At 34.8% G+C, this 22,765-nt stretch overlaps 2 pseudogenes; one reads left to right on the plus strand and one right to left on the minus strand.

The window, feature by feature from the left end:
- The first annotated feature begins 13,931 nt into the window (after positions 1-13,931).
- On the plus strand, positions 13,932-14,839 carry LOC141420884 (olfactory receptor 5AL1-like; annotated as a pseudogene).
- Positions 14,840-15,580: 741 nt separating this feature from the next.
- LOC141420888 (olfactory receptor 8U3-like) lies at positions 15,581-20,132 on the minus strand (annotated as a pseudogene).
- Between the last annotated feature and the right edge of the window lie 2,633 nt (positions 20,133-22,765).

The raw sequence follows: 22,765 nt of genomic DNA on the forward strand, positions 1-22,765 counted from the left end.
GTTAATATTCATTATTAACTTTATAAGAGCTCCTTTTGCCTAAATATATTCTTCATAGTTCAGATAAATTTGGTAAGAGAAAAACATTTCAAAATACTGTGTTTGAGATATGTAGAAAGAACTTTGGCAACAAAATTTTACATGTTGTCCTGAATAGTTGTTGTATAATAATCATGGAGTCTCTGTAAGGAAAATATGAATAAAAGAGGTGACAAAATAGATAAGAAGTCATTAGTAGAGATTGAGGAATGTACATAATGAACAGTTGTAGTGTCATAACTGAGGTAAAAAGGAAAAAGCAGAAAGTTGTGATCATAAAGTAATGTTTAAATTTTGGATGGAGAGTACTTGGTCAATTTCCAGATAAAACAATTTTCAAGCATCATCCATGGCAGCAGGAAGCTTAGGTGGAATGGTGTTGTAAGTGAAGAGGGACCTGAGAAGGCAATATTAAATGTATAGTGTGTGTGGCTAATGAAATAACTGTGTGGAAGAGTAACTGACATGAAAATAAATAAGTGACAAAGTATAAAAATGTATGACTTAAAGCACGAAGAGATGTACACAAATCTAAAATGGACTAATAGAAGTGGAAAGTGTACTATCAACAAAGCCTTATGCCACCTGCCACTTTTAAAATAAAGGAAGAATTTCAAATTAAACAGAGAAGTGATAGGAAGATAAGTAGGTTTTCAAGGCTAACCAAGTTTTAAGAATAAAAAAGAATTGAAGATGTTGGAGATTTTGGCTCTAGCAGAGCAAAAGTTTCACAGAATATACAGCACATTAACATAAGTACTAAAAAGAATAAGATTCAGAAGAACTAAGAATTAGAAATCACAAGTTAGTGAGGTAACAGAAGATCATTTCAAGCTATTGCAAACAAGATCAAACTGCTATATTGATCACTGTGAGGAATTTCACACAAGCTTTTAATGAATAAGCTTCAATCTAAACAACATTAAATCTAATCAGGTATGGTGGCACATGCCACTAAGACCAACTGCTCAGGAGTTTGAAGCAGGAGGATTGCAACTTCAAGGACATCCTGGGCTACATAGTAACTAGGAGGCCAGAGTAGGCAATTTACTAAGAATTTACTCAAAAATAAAGTATAAAAAGGACTGAGGAAATAGCTCAGTAGTTCAGTGCTTGCTCAGCATGCACAATGCCCTAAATTTAATCCTATTCCCTCAATAAAGACAATAATATTGATACTAATAAGAGCTAAAATTAATGTCCATGGCACATAGTATGTGATAGTCACTGTTTTAGCCAATGAACTCATAATTACTGTGATCTCTGGTTCACAGGAAAATTCTGACTCTCTGAAAGGGAATTATTTTCATGAACTATGAATTGAGGTTAGAGAATCAAGTATAGGATTTACCTGCTACACTATATGCTGCTCAAGAAACATGAGGAGGGTATGAGAGCTCAGCCACAGTTTCCCCATATGAGTAGCAAGATGACAGCAAAAGTAGATATGAGATAAAACAGTGAAGAAAGTCTAATTATCTCTTCCAAGCAAATGAAGATTACTAAATCTTCCCTGGTAATTAGTCATGAAATACTTTGTATTTCTCCAAATATATCCCAGATTATTTCTTCTCCTAATTTTTATTCAGATATTTGAAAATATATGATAAAAGTGTTTTTGAATCATGAAATATATTTCAACCTATTTGGCATATTTCAAAACCAAAACAAGAATATTCACATTGTTATTTTTCTCTTGATGAGGATGTGGGGAAAAAGGAATGCTTGTACACTGCTGGTGAGAATGCAAGCTGGTGCAACCACTCTGAAAAAAAACTTGGAGGCTTCTTAAAAATCTAAACATAGACCTGCCATATGATCCAGCAATCCCACTCCTGGGGATATATCCAAAGGAATGCAACACATGTTACTCCAGAGGCAACTGCACACCCATGTTTATTGCAGTGCTATTCACAATAGCTAAGTTATGGAAAAAACCAAGATGCCCCACTACTGATGAATGGATCAAGCAAATGTAGTATTTATACACAATGGAATTTTACTCAGGCATGAAGAATGAAATCTTATCATTTGCAGGTAAATGGATGGAACTGGAGAACATCATTCTGAGCGAGGTTAGCCAGACTCAGAAGACCAAAAATCATATGTTCTCCCTCATATGCAGACTTTAGATCTAGTGCAAATACAGCAATGTGGTTTGACTTGGGGAGACACATACGGGAGGTATAGGGATAGGTAGAAAACCCAAAACATGAATGCATTTGATGTCCCCACTGCAGAGGAACTAATACAGAAACCTTAAAGAGACAGAGGTTAACATGAGAAGGGGAACAGGAACCAATGTAAAGATCAGTTAGAGATGAATCAACTTGAGTTGTAACACATTTGTACATGAAAGCAATGCTAGGAATTTCTCTGTATAATTATCCTTAACTCAACTAGCAAAAACGTTTTGTCTTTCTATTATGCTAATGTCTTTTCTTCAACAAAATTAGAGATACGGGCAGAAGAGGTTCTGCCTGGAAGTGAGGGGGGGAGGGTGGGAAAGGGTGGGAGCAGGGGATAAGGTGGAGAAATTACCCAAACAATGTATGCACATGTTAATAAATGAATAAAAAAAAAAACCAAAAAAGACAAGGACTTCTTTGCTCTTGAAAGCAAAGTTGCATTTAATAGAATCCAGTGTACAGAGCAACCAAAGAAAAGAAACTTGGATTAATTTTGTGAATAAAAGTGTTGAAAGTAAACCTGGTGAGGGAATTTCTTTGTTTAATGAGAAAAGAAGGAAGAATATACTTGGTGAGGTTATGAATATTGATATAGGGGGTCCAGAGTATACAGGGTTCTGTGAAGACAGACATGGGAGATATGATCCAATCCTCAACTGGGACTGCTCCCAGTACTCCCCCTTCATGGTTAACACTTCTCTTCCTATAGTCTCCTGCATCCTGCAAGGTGGGGAAGGGGTGATAACTGGTTCCAACCAGTTCTGAATGCATTCTCATACATACAATTGTAACAGAGTGAATTATGGAAAGGAACAATCACAGTGAGAAATCAGTTATGTAACATCTGGCTGCCAATAAAATCTGTTAATTACCATAACCCCACCTGTAGGAATGCCCAGGTGTCTCCTGCCAGTCTGACCTGAGCCAGATGAAAGCCAAACAGACCCCAGACAAGGATACTCTTAATCTAGGCAGGCTCCAGCCAGTGGTTCTCTCTTGACAGTGTCTCTTTTACTTGATGCTTTCAATAAACTTTGCTACTTGCTTTGCACTTCTTGTCTTTCAGATCAATTCTCTGATTGTGACTCCAGACAAGAACCTGACATGCTCCTGGATCCTTGGTGACAATATAATTGAAAAAGTGAGGTAGAAGTCTGATGTAATATATTTGGGTGAGAAATGGTAAAGGGAAGAGAAAAGATATAGAGTAACCAAGCTAAAGTTTCTAATATAGCAATCAACAGTTTATAGTTCATATGTTTTTGGCACCTTTGTCAAAAATTAGTTGGGCATAGCTGCAAGGATTCATATCCTGATCTTCTATTCTGTTCTACTGGTCTTCATATCTGTTTTTGTGCCAGTACCATGTTGTTTTTATTACTATGGCTCTTTAATATATTCTAAAGTCAGATAATGTGATACCTCCAGCATTGCTCTTTTTGCTCAGTATTGCCTTTGCTATTCATGGTATTTTGTGTTTCCAAATGAGTTTTAGAATAGATTTTTCAATCTCTGTGATGAATGTCATTGAGATTTTGATGGAAATTATATTAAACAAGTAGACTGCTTTTGGTAGTATAGCCATTTTTGCTGTGTTGATTCTGCCAGTTCATGAGATGGGAGATCTTTCCACCTTCTGTAGTCTTTTTTGATCTGCTTCCTCAATAGTTTATAGTTCTCCTTGTAGAGGTCATTTACATCCTTTGTTAAGTTTATTCCTAGGTATTTGATTTTTTTTTGAGGCTATTGTAAATGGAGTTGTTTTCCTACATTCTTTCTCAATTTGTTCATTGTTGGTGTATAGAAATGTTGCTGAATTTGTAAGTTGATTTTGTATCCTGCTACTTTGCTACAGCTGTTTGTAGGGTCTAGGAGTTTTGGGGTGGAGTTGTTAAGATCTTTAAGGTATAAAATCACGTCATCTGACACTAGGGATAGTTTGACTACTTCTTTACCTATTTGTATTCCTTTTATTTCTTCTTCTTGCCTAATTGTTCTGGCTAGAAATTCTAGGACTATGTTGAATTGGAGTGGGGAGAGTGGGCACCCTTGTCTTATTCCTGACTTTAGAGGAATGGTTTCAGTTTTTCCCTATTAAGTATGATGTTGGCTATAGGTTTGAAATATATAGCCTTTATAATATTGAGGTACTTTCCTACTATTCCTTGTTTCCTTAGAGCTTTTATTATGAAGTAATGTTGAATCTTATCAAAGACTTTTTCTATGTCTAGTGAGATGATCAAGTGGATTTTGTCTTTGCTTATATTAATGTGCTGCATTACATTTACTGATTTGTGTATGTTGAACCATCCTTGCATCCCTGGGATGAAGCTGACTTGTGGTGAATGATCTTTCTGATGTGTTGTTGGGTTTGGTTTGCCATTATATTATTGAAGATTTTTGTATCAATATTCATTAAGGAGATTAGCCTGTAGTTCTCCTTTTTGGTTGTATCCTTGTCTGGTTTTGGGATGAGTATAATACAGGCTTCATAGAATGAGTTAGGCAGTGCTCCTTCCCTTTCTATTTCCTGGAAATATTGTATATTTCATGTATTGTGTATTTCCTGCCAAAAACGTACAATGGAGAAAAAACAGCCTCTTCAATAGATGTTGCTGGGAAAAGTGGTGGTTATCTTCATGCAGAAAACTGAATCTAGATCCATGCCTGTCACCCTGTACTAGTAGCAACTCAAAATGAATTAAGGACCTTAATTTCAGACCTGAAACCTTGAAATTAGTACAAGAAAAAGCAGGGAATGCTCTGGAAGCAATAGCTATAGGCAAGGAATTCCTCAGTAGATCTCAAGCAGCTCAGCAACTCATAGAAAGGATTGACAAATGGGACCACATGAAATTAAAAATCTTTTGCACAACAAAAAGAAATGGTCTCTAAATTGAAGAGACCACCCGCAATGGGAGAAAAATCTTTGCTGGCTGTACATCAGGTAAGGAACTGATAACCAGAATATGCAGGGAGCTCAAAAACTAAACCCCTCCAAAGTCAATAAACCAATAAAGGATTGGGCAACTGAACTAAACAGAAATTTTTCAGAGGAAGAAGTCCAAATGGCCAAAAAAAACCACATGAAAAAGTGTTCACCATCTCTGGCTATAAAGGAAATGCAAATCAAAACCACACTAAGATTCCATTTCTCTCCTGTTAAAACTGCTACCATCAAGAACACCAACAACAAATGTTGGCAAGTGTGCAGGGGAAAAGGAACTCTCATACACTGCTGGTGGGAATGTAAGATAGTACAATCACTTTGGAAAACAAAACAGAGGCTTCTCAGAAAACTAAATATAGATCTGCCATATGATCCAGCCATTCCACTCCTAGGGATATACCCAAAGGAATGTGACTCAGGTTATTATAAAGACACCTGAACACCCATGTTTATTGCAGCACTATTCACAACAGCCAAGCTATGGAAACAACCAAGATGCCCCACTAGTGACAATGGATCAAGAAAATGTGGTATTTATACACAATGGAATTTTACTCAGCCACAAAGAAGAATGAATTTTGTCATTTGCAGGAAAATGGATGGAACTGGAGAACATGATCTTAAACAAAGTTAGTCAGGCTCAGAAGGCCAAAAATCACATGTTCTCCCTCATGTGCAGGTTATAGACCTAAAACAAATGCAATAATATTGTTGGACACAGATCACACAGAAACTGCACACTGGAAGGATAAGGAAAGGGAAAAAAACCAAAAACTTGAATGTGATTGATGTTCACACTGTAGAGGAGCAAATATATTAATATTAGACTGTCAGATGCCACTATGTAACAAATAACCAATTAATTGTGAGAAGATTGACATACCTCACAGGAATGATTTGTTAAATTCCCTCAAATTAGAAGTCTCACAAATAATTTGAATTACACTTAAATTTTATTATGATTCTCCAGGCACAAATTCCAAGACACACTATTGAGTTGGAAATTGTAAAAAAAATAAAGCATTTACATTAAAATTTTATCATCAATATAAGAACAAAATCTATACTGCACTTTTTTTTTTTTTGGTAGTACTGGGAGTTTGAACTCAGGACCTTGTTTTCATTATTTTTCTAGTAACATCGTGCGTTTATGCCAGGGCAATCTGAACTACAATCCTTTTAAGCTTCTTGTGTAGCTGGATGATAGAAACGTGCCATCACGTATAATTTAATGAGACAAATATATAACTTAAGAACTAGTTTTAAATATACTGTCAATACCACTCATGTTCTTCAGGTTGCAATATATTTTACTGAATTTATCAATACCAATACAGCATAGAAGCTGGGCGTGGTGGTCCATACCTGCAATCTTAGCTAATCAGGAGGCAGAGATCAGAAGGATCAGTTTAAGTAAAAAGTTCATGAGACCTCATCTTTTTTTTTTTATTTTATTATTCATATGTGCATACAAGGCTTGGGTCATTTCTCCCCCCTGCCCCCACCCCCTCCCTTACCACCTACTCTGCTCCCTCCCTCTCCCCCCACCCCCTCAATTCCCAGCAGAAACTATTTTGCCCTTATTTCTAATTTTGTTGTAGAGAGAGTATAAGCATAATAGAAAGGAACAAGGGTTTTTGCTGGTTGAGATAAGGATAGCTATACAGGGAGTTGACTCACATTGATTTCCTGTGCGTGTGTGTTACCTTCTAGGTTAATTCTTTTTGATCTACCCTTTTCTCTAATTCCTGGTCCCCTTTTCCTGTTGGCCTCAGTTGCTTTTAAGATATCTGCTTTAGTTTTTCTGCATTAAGGGCAACAAATGCTAGCTAATTTTTTTAGGTGTCTTACCTATCCTCATCTTAATCAATAAAAAAATAAGCTGGATGTGGTGGCACATGCTACTCCAAATCAGACCTCAGCTTCATGTATCCAGATATTGCTCCCACCTTGCATTCATTGGTTTTTATGGTACCTTTTTTATCAACCAATCACACTTGTAAACTCCCCAAGTGAAATTAAAAGCATGCCATTTTATGCACATGCCACTAAAGGGTGTTGCTTTCTCACATTTTCAGATTGAGAATTTTTATTGAGTTTTCTCATGCATATCATCAGTAAGTATCCATCTGTATCATTTTATGGAATTCTTATGCTTTAGACATTCTGAATTCAAATGACCAATAGCTCATATATTTATGAATTCTTTGTGAGATTCACAAACAGTGGATACTTTTGACATGTCTTTCTGTGACTCAAGTGTAATCAGGCATTTCTGCATGATGATGTTCCCTTAAATACTCTGGCTTCCTTTGACAATCATATTAAGGAGCTAATGTTAATCATTTCTGTGTTTAATGTTTTGTTTTTGGTAGGACTGGGATTTAAACTCAGGGCTTTGACTTTGCAAAGCAGGCACTTTTCCACTAAGCCACATCACCAGTCCATTTTTCTCTGGTTATTTGGAGATAGATTTTCACAAACTATTTTCCCTGGCTGGCCTAGAACCACTATCCTCCCAATCTCAACCCCTCAAGTAGCTAGGACTACAGGTATGAGCCATTGGTGACTGGCTTTTGTTTAATATTTTGTTCTCTTGTAATTGTTCTCATCTCCTATGTATTCACTGTCCTTGTCTTCCTAAGGATCCACTGCTTCAGGAAGACAGAGAGCCTATTCAACTTGCACATGTCATGTGTTTTCTATTACTGTGTATCATGGGTCCCTCAGTTTTCTAAAACAGTCCAAGTCACGCCACTAACTAGATAAAAACAAACTTGCCTCAGTATTCTAGATCTACAGCTTGAAGAATCAGGAAGTTAAAAAGGACAATTAAAATATTTAAAAGTTGTATTTTATTAATTAATAATGATGTTAGCTATTATTTGAATCAAGGCTTGAATATTTAGACAGTGGTAGTACATGTAGAAGCCATTGTCCTCTGGGGCTTTTTTTCCAATAAAATGTCCTTTATAATACATATTTATATGTATTTATATGGACTTGGCTTACACAGATTAGGCACTTTACATGTGTTTGTTTAATTTATTTTTTGGAAAGACAGGATCTCATTATGTAGTCCTGGATGGTTTTGAATTCATGATCTTCTCTTCTCAACCACGCTAGTGCCAGAATTACAAGCATGTGGCACCATACCTGGCTAATTATTGAATTCTAAAAGAGATATAATAACCATCCATTTTCTTCACCAGGAAATGCATCTAGAATAAATATAAATGAAGAATAAAGCAGACTCAGGAAGCTGACAGATTCTGTAGATTACAACCCCTTTGTCCACAATGAATCCCTTTGTTTTATTCACACCAAGTCTAGTGCCTCATATAATAGTATGCTTAAATTGATGCTAATGAATAGTTAATGATAATTGACTCTTAGGAGTGCCCTAAGAATTTGGAATCTTCTGTTTTTTTCTTCATGGGAATGTTAAATGTCAGAAACTCAACACTATATTTTTCAAAGTCTAATATAGATGTTGGAGTTGCACAAGGGTGAAGTCAAAAACTCTACCTGACAGATCCACCAAATATCAGACATGTGATAGAGGTCGTCTTGTACTTTGCAGAATTCTTATTATCCTAACTACTTCTCCATGAAGAGTTGTCTAATTAGACAACATATTTATGAAAGACAACAAATAATTATTTTAGAACACTAAAGTCTGTTGCTTTGTTAAATTCAGTCAGTGATAGCCAGAAGAAACAATAGTGATTGCATAACGAATTGTATTTTTAAGAACTAAATTAGCTTCAAGACAGTTCTGAGGGAGTTTGTTTAAGGTTTGAACAGAAGTAATGTTAATTTTTCTGTAATTGTAACACCTTTATATTCTTTCCAATAGATTTTAGGAAAAAAATTTCAATTTAAGTCATTTTTCTCTTTGAATGGTACTTTGAGGCATAAACTTTCTGACATTAAACTAAATGTACCCCCAGGCCAATTTGGAATTCATAATTTATTATTTGCTTACATCTTAAGAAATTATTGAGTTTTAAATACAAATTTTGATCATAGCATAATGCAAATCCTTTCTTGGTTGCCTTGCAAAATCAAACAAGACAATTTACTTTGATATAATGTATATCATAACATCTTATGCCTATCATAAAATTCACAACTTCAGTAAAATCTATAATAATATATAAAAGCAAATCAAAACTAGCTTGAAATTTTGTGGCTGTTTTCATATGCTCAAGGAATCTTTGCTAATATTTCCTAACTATTGATCACATTTAGGCTTAGTGTAGTGATCTCCCATTCAAGTGCATATTTTTGCCTATTAAGTAAATTGGGTCCCAGAAGATCAACAATAGTGTAATTGCTTGTGTTTGTGAAACATCACTATATTTTTGATTCATAAATTGTTTAAGTTGTGGGATTCAGGGAAAATATTCTATAGGGACTGACACATCATTTCAAAATAAAGACAATATTTAAATCATGTTAAGTATTGTTGATCTCCACATAGCTTGCATCAAGGTATATTAAACTTCTTTTGGCTTTGTTGTACATTACTCAAAGCTAGAACTTAGTGGTGTAAAAGAACCAAGGTAGCTGAAGTAGTTAAAACAAGTTTAGAGGAACATGAAGTTTTATTCATCTACTCAAGAATTGTAACAGTATATTTGGTATGTCTACTAATTTCTGAGGTTTTCTCAGTGTAGGTATTTATTATATTAGGAGAAGAACAAGTAATGAGACTAATTTACAAAGAAAGTCTTATTTATGAAGCCTAATTAAGCTCGTAAGGGAGTTTGGACTGTACCCTATTTTGTTAGGAAACACAAGCTAAGATTTCATGTTAGAGAGTATGCTATGGTGCCATAGGCACAGAGCGGGGGGTGCAACTGGTGGCTAACAACAACTACAGCAATCTCACAGCTGTGATTTGGGGCCTAAATACATACATGTAAATATATTTGAAGCTGGGCATGGTGCCACTTGCCTATAATCCCAGCACTCTGTAGGCAGAGATAAGATCCTGAGTTTGAGACCAGTCTGGACTATGAGACCCTATCTCAAAACAATGAACAAAAAAGTAGAATCATTTGAAATAATAGGATAAATAATTAGTAGTGCTCAATAATTTGTTTCCATTGGTGGAAATTAGAAGGATATATGAATATGTGCTTTTTATTTTCCTCTGTTTTTTCTTCTTTGGGGACAGAGTTCACTGTGTAGCTAAGGCTAGACTCTACATCACAATCCTAGTGTAGTCTCCCAAGTGCTGGGATTATAAAAATATACCACGACACCCAAATGAAATATGTGCTTTACTTTCTCATTTGAATTACTGAATATCATATATATGTATCATATATATGTATAAATATATACACATATGCATATATATATATATGAATTTTCTTTGAATATGTTAAATTTAGGTACCTATGGTAAATCTAATTAGACTTGCGTGGGAGACAATGAGATATGTGGGCCTGGAGGGGAATTGTGGCCCAGAGACCTTGACTTTTGACTCACCACCATTTAATAGACACCCAAATCCTGCCCATAGCATTCTATGACAGCCCCCAATAAGGATGTGCAAAAATGACATGAATTGCCAAAAGAAAAATAATAAAGTTATTGTGGTATTTCAAGCATAAAAAATTAAGCAGAGGAATTAAGGAAAGTAAGAGTATATAGAAAGATATGAAAGCCCAAAGATTTTGGTAAGTCAGAACCCAAAAGTAATGGCTCTCATAATGAAGGGAGATGTTGAGGATCTCAATGCTACAGAATAAGCAGGTAAGAAGTCTTTAATGGCTTGAGAGGAAAGAGAATGTTAGTGAACTTGGGGAGTAATTTCATTTCAATACTGACAACAAAAGTAGGCCACAACTGGTTGAGACATAAATTTATAATATGAAGTGAGCATTGGTGACTTTCCCAAGACTTCAGATACTGAAAAATAGAGAAGAATAGAAGTAATTGTGTAAAGGCAGAGAAATAGAAGTTACTCATTGATGGTGAGACTTTTCATATAACTTGTTAAGTTTGATAGGGGAAAATTGAATAAATTACCATAGGAAGAAGATATGGGGGGGAAGAACATGGGAACAAAATATAAATTTATGAATTAAAAATAGGATTTCTTCATGACACCTCTCCTAAAATAAAATGGAATGGGTGGATGTAAATAGAGTAGTTTAGTACAACTAGTGATAAAATGTGAGAAGTTTTAAGTGCCTCCCCAATGTCAAAAATGTTCCCATCTACTGAGGATAAACGAGGAGGTGATAATGTGGAGTAGCATTGAGTAATTCAAAAGGTATGAAATTGTGACACACAGCCTGGGAGACAGAAAAACGATTCAAGAAAAAAAGAAGAGCAAGACAATGGCTAGTTCATTTCTAATGTGGTAAGTTTATAAAAGCTCATTTTTGCCTAGACGTTATTCCTGCAATTCAGTTTCAATTGCAAAGCAAGCAATTCCAAAACCCAGAATTTGATACAACTCAAAGGAATTAGAGAAAGAAAATTTTATATTATAAAGAGTAGTTTTAGTAAAAAAGTCATGGAGTCTAAACTGTATAGAGGAAATATGTAGGCAATAAAATAGATAAGTAATTAACTAAGTTTAAAGAATGGATATAAGTGAGAAATGAAAAATTTTACTATTATACCTGAAGTAAAAAAAGTTAAAAGGCAGAAGACTGTGATCACAAACTAATGTTTTAATTTTTGGATGTTTGATTAATTTAGAGATAAAATAATTTTCAAAGGAGGTTAAGGAAGAGAGATGATGGGGGTGATCTAAGCAATGTACAATATAAGCTTATTTGATTTGTCACAATCAATTCACTCCCTGTACAATGAATATATTCTCAAAAAAGCTTTAAAAATAATTTTGAAAATGAATCCATGGGACTGAGAAGCTTAGGTGAAAAGATGGTGAGGTTGCTGAAGCTATATGTTAAATATGTTGTGTGCATAGCTACTGAAAAAGAATTTGTAGAAAATGAATGAGCTGGAAATATGAAAGTGATAAACCATAAAGGTATAAAAGGGCAAAAAGCATCCAAGTAGTATAAAAAAATACAATATGTGATAACAGATGTGCAACAATGTTCTAGTGATCAACAAAGCCTTACCTTACCTGCCCAATTTGAAATATATGAAGAGTTTCAAGTCAACCATAGAAGTAATCTGAAGAGATGTACGTTTTCAAGGCGGACCCAAGTTTTATTTTAGGAAAAGAAGAACCCAAGAATTTAAAATAATGGAAGGTTTGATACTATTAGAACTAAGGGTACACAGGTTTCACTGTGCATCAATGTAAGTACTAAAAAGAATAAGAGTAAGGAGAAATAAGGATAAGAGATCACACATCAGTGAGGCAATAAAAGAACATTTCAAAATACTGAAGAAAAGATCGTGTTCCTATAATTACCATTATAATACTGTGTACACATGTATGTAAATGTAAAATTGATCACTGTTGAAACTATTCCAGGAATGGGGGCTGTGGAGGATAAAGGAGAGTCGTAGAGGGGTGAATTCCACTATGATAAATGTCACAATGTACCCCCACCCATCACAACAATAAAAGTAAAAAAACCTATGAAAAATTGAAGGGATTGCACACAGGTGTCTGCTGAGTGAATATGAATCTAAGAAATACTATGCAGAGCAAAAATTGGTGTATTTATTTGGCACATAGTAAGAGATAGATAGCCACTATTCTAAGCACTCAATATGGATGAAAACAGATAATACCTTTCAAACCTTCTCTGATTTACTGTGATAGGGAAATTTCTGTTTCTCCAAAAGGAGATGGTGTGCATGAATTATACTGGAATCAGAGGATCAAGATACATGACTTATTCTGCTTCAACATGTGCTAGTTAAGAAACACAGAGAAGGTGTAAGCTCTCAGTCTCATTGATGATTAAGTTGATAGCCATAAACAGGCTTTATATAGATATAAGGTAAGATAAAATGATGAGAAAAATCTAATTTATTTCTTCTGTTCATCCTTTTAATTAGTCAGGGACCAATTTGTACCCCCAGGAATTCCTCCTAAATTTTTTTCCTTCATCCACTTTGCATTCAGGCATTTGAAGACACATGATAAATGTGCTTTTTATTCATGTAGTGCATTTTTAATCCTATGGATATTTCAATAAAAGCAATGCTATTCAATTGGGTTTTTTACTCCATTTACTGTACAAATTCTACAAAACTGAAGAAAGTCTAGGAACTATGGATATGTAAAAGAACAAAATGGAAGTTAAAAATCATCCTGAACATATGATATAGCGATCACCAGTTTCCAAAGCTTTATTTACAAATCATTTATATGAGCTCTCTGGAGTCAATTTTTAAATTTATTATTTTTACTAATTAAAATTTCCAAAAGAAATGTTGAAAAGTATTTCAATAATTATAACATTGTTTTTTGTTATTGGTATTTAAGTAATTTTCAATCTCTTTTTTGTCATGGAAAACAGTTGTGAGACAGATGGTCCAGCTATGAAAAATTTTAAAACACAATCTTTCCATCTTTATGAATCCCTATGCAGCTGCATGTTTTAGAATTGTCATCCAGGACAAAGCATTTCATTCTGAAAGTAGGATCAACAGGAATATGCTCCTTGAGTGTGTTCAATTTAAGATCAAGAAGTGAGAATCATCTCTTCACCTCCACTAGATTATTGGATACAGGAGGAATTTTGAGCTCAATGTGTGTTTTGAAGTGTGCTTTTGTAGAAAACATCTATTCCTAGTCTATGGCCAATAGTAATCATTCAGTGGTTTCAGAGTTCATCCTTTCGGGACTCAGAGCTTCAAGTCATTCTCTTTGGTGTGTTTTTAGTCATCTACTTAGGTAGTGTGATGGGCAATCTTGGGTTGATTGTTCTAATCCAAATCATTCCCAGCTTCACACACCCATGTATTTTTTCCTTGGCCATCTAGCTTTTGTTGATTTATGTTATACCTCCTCTATCACTCCCAGCACACTGGTGAATTTTTTGCACGAGGTTAGAAGCATAAGATTTTAGGCATGTGCCATTCAGGTGTGCTGTTTTATTTCATTTGTAGTTTGTGAAATGTATTTGCTGTCAATCATGGCATATGACCACTATGTAGCCATCTGTAACCCTTTACTTTATGTCATTCTCATGCCGAGGAAACTGTTCAACTGATTGCCAGTACATACATTTATGGAATCACAGTGGCAACCTTCCGCTTGTCCTTTTGTGGCTCCAATTTGGTCAACCACTTCTATTGTGATGATGTTCCCTTAGTTGCTCTGGCTTGTTCTGACACTCATGTCAAAGAGATACTGTTGTTAGTCATTGCTGGGTTCAATACCCTTTCCTCTCTAGTGATTGTAATCATTTTGTACATCTTCATCTTCTTTGCCATCCTAAGAATTCATTCCGCTGGAGGAAGATGGAAAGCATTTTCTACCTGTGCTTCCCACCTGACCTCCATCACAATATTTTATGGGACAATCATTTTTATGTACCTTCAGCCCAAGTCCAACCATTCTCTGAACACAGATAAATTTGCTTCAGTGTTTTATGTGGTAGTGATCCCCATGTTAAACCCACTGATCTATAGCTTGAGAAATCAAGAAGTAAAAAATGCCCTGAAGAGAATTATAGAAAAGCTATGTTTGCCTATCAAATAATGTAAGAATCAATGGAGAAAGATTAGTGGACTTTGAATATTTTCTTACCTAGAATCATAAATCTGGTGAATGCTAGAGATATGTTCCTCACTTTGAGTGCTTATACTCATTCAGGGCATGCCTCAACCCACTTTTTCATTCTTAGAGATTTCCACATAAAAGACATTTTGTAAATTTTGAGCTGTTTAATTTCAAAAAGAGATGAGAGGGAGAGAGAAAGAGAGAGAGAGGGAGAGAGAGAGAGAAAGAAGAAGAAGAAGAAGAAGAAGAAGAAGAAGAAGAAGAAGAAGAAGAAGAAGAAGAAGAAGAAGAAGAAGAAGGAGGAGGAGGAGGAGGAGGAGGAGGAGGAGGAGGAGGAGGAGGAGGAGGAGGAGGAGGAAAGAAAGAAAGAAAGAAAGAAAGAAAGAAAGAAAGAAAGAAAGAAAGAAAGGAAGGAAGGAAGGAAGGAAGGAAGGAAGGGAAGAGAAGAGAAGAGATTTTGATCTTTAACCACAACATCTTCATAATAACTAATGAAACAGTATTGGGAAATAGAGGCCTTCTCTGAGCTCTGTGTGACATTGAGAAATTTTGATTCTTTTGAAATACATCAATTTGTGGTATCTTATATTTCCAGGTTATGGCATAAGTAATCTCGGAAAATACCAAAGTTTAATACCATGGATTTGTATGATCTTAAGAGCATGGATATTTTCCCTAGGTCTCCAGTGTCTCTGCATTCACTAGCAGAATTACCTTGACTTTGAATATTTACTGACAGATTCAGTGCCAGGTCATATTGCTGGATTCCCTTCATGCTGCTATAGTTGTAATGGCTGCAGATATCATAATCTTCTTTTAACATGGAAAATAATAGGATAAATCACTAGTTTGATTTCTTTTCTGGAATGTTAAAACAATAAATTCGTATCAAATCACTGTTTTTATGATGTGTCATGATCTATAAGGATATTTGGATAAACAGCCTCACTATGGGTGACATAGTAACCCATACTTATTTCTAATTGAACAAATACTCAAATACATTGAACATATTAATTTCTAAGCATAATTTTTAGAGGCCATGTTCTTCTAACTATATTTAAAAATCTAATTAACTTATTACCTTTATTCTCTTTTTTTTGTGTGTGGTATTGGGGATTGAATTCAGGGCCTTCACCTTGAACCACTCCACCAGCCCTATTTTTGTGAAGGGTTTTTCTAGATAGTGTCTCATGAACTATTTGCCCAGGGTGACTTTGAACCACTATCTTCCTGATGTCTGCCTCCTGAATAGCTGGGATTACAGGCACAAATCATCCCCGGCTTAATACCTTCATTCTTAACACCCACAGGGTTAAGTAAACAAACCTCAAACAGACTTTATTTTACATTTAGAATTTTCATATTACTATTTATGTGAAGTTAGGCAACTTATAAGTGACTGAAACACCCTTGAGGAAACCTCTTAGGTTTGTGTGATTGTAATACATAGTACTGCTTGACCAAATGCATGGCAGGGAAGAGAAAACAGCTAGTCTTTGTCTCTGCAACTTAATGACTGAGAATCCAATGCATTTTAATCTTTACTTCATATAACAAACATTCATATAACTACCATTTAACAAACACTAGACTTGATTTAATTCAACCCATTTCATGAATATTAACCCATGCAATCCTTAAGGGATAGCAATGCATCTTATTATTTTCCAGTACTGAGAATATTACACAGAATAGCAGCCAACTATCAAAGGTTACATGGATAATAAGTAAAGAAAACAGTTTCAGACCCAGGCAGTCTTGTCCAGAGCCTTAACAAAAGCACTGCCCTGCCACAGGCTGGTGTACACATACTTATGATCACTTGTGTGAAGGAGTCTGTATTTGTATTTGAACATGACTTAAGTGATCTGTTAAAGCTATGTGAACAGGAGAGCCCATTTTTGGTTTGTTTTTACTTTGGAGACACTTCTCACTGCATACAGGCTGGCCTCGGCCTCGAAATTGCAACTGTCCTTAATTCTACCTTCTGAGTGCTGGGATTACAAATGTAAGCCACCATGCCTGGCAATGAATGGGACTTTCTAAGATCCACTTGGGTTCTCACAGAAAATGCCAAAATTTGTTAAAGTAACAGTCACATTCTTGATTGGTTGGGAAATAATTGTAGGAAAAAGTTTGACTTTTCTGCTCATACTTAATAATGTATTATTATTTTCTTAATTTTAATGTTTTTAAAGTTTTACAACATTTATCCAAGGCTTTCTTGGAAGCATTTTTCACTTCTTTGTTCCTTAGGCTGTAAATTAGTGGGTTCAACATGGGGATTACCACTGTGTAAAACACAGAAGCCATTTTGTCCGTGTTCAGGGCGTGGTTGGATTTGGGCCGAAGGTACATAAAGATCAGCGTACCATAGAAAATAGTAACAGCCACTATGTGGGAACCACAGGTGGAAAAGGCCTTGCGTCATCCCTGGGTGGAGCGCATTCTTAGGATAGCAGAGATGATAAAGAGGTAGGAGATGAGGACGATGGAAGAGGAGCAGATCATATCAAAGCCAGAAAAGGCAAAAATCAGAATTTCCTTTATGTGTGTGTCTGAGCAGGATAAAGCTAAGAGGGGAAGATCATCACAGTAGAAATGGTTAATCACATTGGGACCACAGTAAGTCAAACGAAAGGTGATAATGGTATGGAAGAGGGCTACCAGAAAGCTGTATATATAAGGAACTGCTACTAATTGAATACAGACTCTTTTTGACATCAATGTTGAATAATGCAGGGGACTGCAGATGGCGACATAGCGATCATAGGCCATGGAAGCTAAAAGGAAACACTCAGTGATGATGAAGGTGAGAAAGCAGCCCAGCTGTGTTGCACAAACATTGAAAGGAATAGTATAGTGCTCCACAACAAAGTTCATCATCTTTGGTGTAATAACAGAGGAGTAACAAAGGTTGACAAAGGCTAAATGACTGAGGAAGAAGTACATAGGTGTGTGGAGTCGAGTATCAATCCTGATTAGGGTAATCAACCCAAGATTGCCCAGCACTGTAAACAGATAAATAACTAAAAACACCAGAAAGCAGGGGATCTGAAGTTCTGGACAGTCTGTGATTCCTTTGAGAATGAATTCAGTGACACACGTGACATTAACTTCAGCCATTAAATTTAGCAGATTTTGTGAACTTTGCTGTAGCTGAAAAATAAAAATGTCATTTTTCACGACCCCTGCCAATCTTGGGTGAAAAATATCATTGGCATCTTCTTGCTCAGAATGATGTCATCATGTGAATGAAATGTGCACCTAACTCTCTAATGAGAGTTCTTAGTTCTTCATTGTTCTCAAGGGAGAAGTCTTTCTTTCAAGTTAGTCTTCATAAGAGTTACTTAGCTTTGTAATTTTAGAAAATAATAGAGGATATTACTGTATTCAAAAATTAATTATTATGAAATGCTTGGACATGACTGACAGTAATAATTCATTGTTTTTACTGACACTGTCTTTGCTATGCATATATAAGTATAGCAGTACCAAAATGTGCAATTCATAAATAGATCCATATTTATATTCCCTTATTTTTCAATTTTGTGCATGCTCACATAAGATGTATTGAAAATATATTAAGATAATTTTAAATACTAATATGTATTAGAAAAATTGTGTATCTCCCAAGATCTACACACTTTCCTATATGCCCTTCTGCATTTACAGAATACGTAATTATGCTTTGGGAGCTAAAACTGATCAGAATACAAGAAAACATATCATGTTACTTACATAGAAATTAAAGTTATGATTTTTCCTAACTCAAAGTTCGCCACATTTTAAAGTTTCTTACCTAAGGAGCAAACATACATCAAGTAATTTATCAAATAACCCATTATTCTGCACTACATGCATGTAAATATCTTTCCTCATAAATATACACCAATATATTTCAAAGAAGGACTAATATATCCAAAATGCTTACCTTAATTTGATGTATTTTTATCTACATATTCTGAAGATATATTCTAAGAAATATATCCTTATATTTATATTTATACATATATGTGTGTATATCTGTATAGCCTTACAGATCTATATATCCTTATTGATGTACATATATAAGGAAACATTCAGTTGCAAACAGTTTTATGAAAACATACACAGGTTGATGGAGTTTCTGATGCAACTTTCAGAGTAATTAGAATCATTTGTACTCATACTAGCTATTAACAAAAAGACTAGGTTCAATAATAATCCAGTTTTACACTATTCAAAACCCTTTTTTGCTCCTGGATTTGTTCTTTTAATGAAGCAGAACCAAAAAATATTAATGAGAAAGGATTATTTAGAGTGACCATATATAATTCCTTCATATTTCAATTTTAATTTATTATTACTATTACTTTATCTATTTCAGTTAAGTTCTGTTTTTATAATATACCCTACTTACTACCATATATGAAGTCACTTAAAATAGCTTCATACTTTTCCTATGCTGAAGGTTCTCTCCTACCCATCCTAATTTACAATAGGAAAAAAATCTAGTCTTATGTTTACGACAGCGAGTGGATGGTATAGTATGAATATGTGCTTAACTTCAGAGATCATATTCCTAATAATCTTTTATCAAAGTGTATGGGGTTCTTCCATCAGCTTTAATTGATGAGATAAAAGAACAAGGCTATCATATACATCCAGTTAGAGGAGACAAGCTGGAAGCTATAGTTTATTGAGGATTGCCCAGTTTTCCACATACCTGGTCAAAGTAAAATCACAGGCTCCTGAAATTTTAAAAAGTCAGGTTTATAATGTTATCTTTCACAGTAAATAATTGTTTCACTCAAGAATATTCAGAATTAAGGGTTCTCTGACTTCCATATGAAACTTGAACATACTCAACTTATCTCAAAATATTTTGTATTCCGTTCCAGTAGTGAAGTTATATTTAAGTTCTGAGGATAATTATAAAGTTACTGGACAATTTGAAAGCATATTAAACCACCTTCTCTGAAAAATGGTATCAGAGGAAGAGGTTTACATATAATTTATTATATTTTTGTACTTAAGCAAGGCCATAATTGTATTAGAATTTCTTACACTATTGTTTTTGCATAACTTCAAGATACATGAAGATTGCAAAGTACATTCAAAACAAATCAGAGAAACCATATAAAAAGATAAAGGCATCAATGAGAACATTAGATGCAGTGAATATTTAGCATTAGGTAAAGTGGAATGTGTAAACATCACATTGCAATAGAAAAGCAAAAAAGTTCATAGTAGAATTACATATTAAATTAGAACTTGAATTCCAAATTCAATTAAATTAAATATCACACAGAGACAAAATGACATATGAAAGTCTGTTAAAATACTCTACCTTAGAACTCTAGATTATTTTTTATCAATTTCTATGATTCTCAAAAAACAATTTGTATTTGTAGCTTCCAACTAATTTCTGTAGGCTGTACTGATGCAATCACCATCCTATTGCCTGACCATTTATTTCTTCATTCTTTTAACTAGCTCTGTCATCCTTTAGGGGAAATTCTTAAAATCCTTGACATAATTTAGCCATGGATTTCTTTCATAAGCACTGGTGTTCCTTACTGTGTTGCCTCTTTCCTACAGCAAGCTTTTCCTCAAACTTTCCTGAATATTAGAATCACTTAAGGTCTTTCCAACATCCCAGATGTTTCTAAAGTAGAGCCAGCATGGAGAACCAGAACTTTACAGAACAAATACAGGAATTGGAATAGCAAACAGAGCTCAGCCACATTTCATATTTTTTTTCTCTTTTATTTTTGCTTCCCTAAATTCTGGTTGAGCTAGTTTAAGTATATGATTCCACCATGTCAATGGAGATCAATTCAGAATACAACTATTTCAATTCAAGAGAAAAAAGAAAAAAGCCAACAAGTGTTATGTGGAATAGTTTTTAGGAAAATCACTTTTCAGTTTCTCCATTTTCTCACCTGTTCCTTTCTGAAAACCATTTGCTTAAGAAGGCAGTTTCACACTCTGTTCTCATTTGTCCTCATTTTTAAAAACTGACCCTTCTCTGATTTTACAAATGAAAGTCCTCCTTCCCAGCTCTCAACTATCTACATCCTTAGTGTTTGTTTGCTTTGGTCTTGAACTCACTATGCAGACCAGACTGGACTCAAGTGCATCAATATATTCTTTTAGGGAATTGGGTAGTTCTTTTCACCAGGAGACCATAGATATGCTCTATAGCCCATTAATAAAATAAAGTTCAAATAAAAGTTAAATTTATGTTTAATCTCTATTCATAAAAATTTTAAAAACAGACCAATAATTTTCTAATAAGATACATTTAACTATAGGTTCTCTCTCTCTCTCTCTCTCTCTCTCTCTCTCTCTCTCTCTCTCTCCCTCTCTCTCTCTCTCTGTTTCTCCTCCTCACACATATATATAAGCACAGAGACATCAAAAAGATATTTTAATGTCAAATATCTATAACATAAAAAATTAACTTTCTGTACCTATTGTAATATTGCTGGAAAATATTTAGATATTCACTTAGCTATATTAGTTGAGATTAAATCTTTAGTCCCAAGCAAATTCATTTATTTGGCTCTCTCAAAGTCTCTGCAGATTCTACTTTTCTATCAGATTCCAAAATACAGTTGCAAAGCAAATTAAATCTCTCTCATACACTAATTCTTTAATGCCTTGCTTCCTAAGAATTTATGTCATATATGTGGTGTTTTATACACAGTGGAATCTGATACAACAGCAATGCTCTACACAGACAACATATTCAATAATGTGGAAAAAGCAAAATATTTCCTGATTATATTGCTTGGTACGGTACAATTCCTATTTTTGTTTTTTATCAGCATTTGCAGGGATTTCCAAGCTGAGCATCCTTTATTCCAGGGCTGCATTAAACTTGTTTACTTCCCCAAAGTTTAACAACCAGACTACAGAGCTACACTGTGAACTATAGGTGTACAGATTCAGTGACTTCTCTGGCTATCAGATGATCAGTCTATGCATCCCAAAAACATTCTGGTGTGAGGATAAGTTAGAAAGTCCTCAATTGAAGCTGATTTGTTTGGAGACCTGATTAGAGTCAAACGGTATTCAGAGAAGCAATATTAGGTAAATGATACGCCAATAGACTTCTATTTTATTTCAGGATTAATAAAGTATAATATCATTCATTAATGGAGGAATATTTTTGCTGTTGTCATACTATATATCTGTAATCCCAGTCCCTAGCACTTTGGAGACTGAGGTATGAGAATTGCAAATTAGAGTTTAGGCTCAGCAAAAGAGTGAAACCCTAGCTTTTTTTTTTTTAAAGGTAGAGAAATTTTTACCTTATGTTCCAACTGTCATAGGAACAAGGGCTAAGGATTAAGTTTCTAATGAGTGTTACCAGAACTTAAATGTAGAGCCTTTCTTAGTGAAACTCCTTCATAAAAGAATTTTAGACAAGAAATCTTACCTATTTCCATGTCCTTCCTTCTTCTAGAAAGAGGGTAAATTCTAGCAGGTTATCTAGTTAACTTAACATGAGGTTATTTGAGGTCTCGTTTGTATGTGTGTGTGTCTGTGTGTGTGTGCCTGAGTGAGAGAGAGAGAGAGAGAGAGAGAGAGAGAGAGAGAGAGATGAAGTAGTAATTTAAGTAAAATAGCTTTTCTAGAGAAGGTGCTGAAAAGGTCTAAAAGTATGAAATGCAGTGAGGATGCAGTCTGATTTCACTTCACCAAGGATAATAATAATTGGCTCTAAAACTAGATTCCATTTGACCTGCTTATCAATGAGCTTGGTGCCCCATGAGCTCATTGTGAAGTTGTTTTGATGATTTTTATTCCTTAGGTCCCTTTGGATATAAACATGAACCTCCAGAGGTATCAGAAAGCTGTGATGTTTCCTTTCTTGCTTTTTTCAATGTAAGATGGATGAGCTGGAGAAAT

This window comes from Castor canadensis, chromosome 1 (genome assembly GCF_047511655.1).
Source record: "Castor canadensis chromosome 1, mCasCan1.hap1v2, whole genome shotgun sequence".
Lineage (NCBI taxonomy): Eukaryota > Metazoa > Chordata > Mammalia > Rodentia > Castoridae > Castor > Castor canadensis.